This window comes from Diospyros lotus, chromosome 4 (assembly GCF_014633365.1).
Source record: "Diospyros lotus cultivar Yz01 chromosome 4, ASM1463336v1, whole genome shotgun sequence".
NCBI classification, from domain to species: Eukaryota; Viridiplantae; Streptophyta; class Magnoliopsida; order Ericales; family Ebenaceae; genus Diospyros; species Diospyros lotus.
Genome location: NC_068341.1, coordinates 21,069,934 through 21,071,248, shown reverse-complemented (window position 1 = coordinate 21,071,248; position 1,315 = coordinate 21,069,934). Strand labels below are relative to the sequence as shown.

The following is a 1,315-nucleotide window of genomic DNA, read 5'->3' as shown; positions in this document are numbered from 1 at the left end:
GGCTTCTTCTCTTGTGGAATTTGGTGTTGTTGTTGTTGTTGAAAGCCAAGGGGCGCTCTTTGTTGATTATTACTTCAAGAAAAATTAGGATGACTCCTCCATCCTAGATTGTAAGTGTTGGAGTAGGGATTAAAATTTGACATGTTGTCACCATAAGAAATAAAATTAGCTTGTTCAGAAGAACCAGAAGAAAAATGATTTCCTACTTGACAATCTACACTAGCATGTTCCCCTCGCTCATGAAGCTCACAAGAAAGAAAATGAGAGGAAGAAGAAGAACAAGAAGAAGCATTCATAACTGAAACCCCCAAATTACTCAAATTCCTATTTAATTCAGCAATTTGAATAGATAAGGCAGTGATAGAATCAACATTATAAATTTCAAATCCCTTTTTATTTTCTCTCTCATTATCCCATTGATAACTGTTGGCTTCCATATCCTCCAAAAGTTCATATGCTTCTTCAAGAGTTTTTCTCATAAGAGTACCACTTGCAATTGCATCTAATATTGAACGAGAAGATTGATTAATGCCATTTTAAAAAATTTGCACTTGCATCCAAACAGGTAGACCATGGTGAGGACATTTCCTAAGAAATTCCTTAAATCTCTCCCACGACTCATATAAGGATTCATTACCAAATTGTGAAAAGGTTGTTATGTCATTCCTTAACTTAGTTGTTTTAGTAGGTGGAAAATATTTAGACAAAAATTTTTGTGCCAAATCATTCCATGTAGTAATAGAACCTGCAGGAAGAGAATTAAGCCATTCTTTTTCTCTATCTTTTACGGAGAAAGGAAATAACCTAAGTCGAATAGCATCCTCATTAACTCCATTATGCTTAAAAGTATCATATATTTCAAGAAATTAGCAAAATGAGAGTTAGGATCATCATTAGGGCCAAAAAATTGTACACTCTTTTGGATCATTTGAATAGTTGCAGACTTGATCTCAAAGTTGTTCGCTTGCACATTTGGGCTCCTAATGCTTGATGTAATGTCATCCAGAATAGGTGTAGCATATGAGCTCAGTGTCCTTCGATTATTTTGGGCCTGTTGTTCTTGCTCCATCTTGTTCTTTTTCTCATTTTTTTGTTTTTTTCAGAGTTTTTTCAATTTCTTGATCAAGGGGTATCAATTCTGCACCACTAGTCCGTGTCACACACCATGAAACCTATAAAGAAAAAGAAAAATACTAAAAATTAAAAATAAAATTTCTAAAATATAAAAAAATAATAAATAATAAAATTAAATTAAAATTGAAAATCCTAAAAGAAAACAAAAAGATGTTCAATGTAAGGCTAAATTATGCAATTT

At 32.6% G+C, this 1,315-nt stretch overlaps 1 non-coding gene across 1 annotated transcript; it reads left to right on the top strand.

Annotated features, from left to right (window-relative positions):
- Window positions 1–567: 567 nt before the first annotated feature.
- Window positions 568–674, top strand: LOC127800845 (small nucleolar RNA R71). The gene has a single exon (XR_008022872.1). It is a non-coding gene; the product is annotated as a small nucleolar RNA R71 (small nucleolar RNA).
- Window positions 675–1,315: the final 641 nt, after the last annotated feature.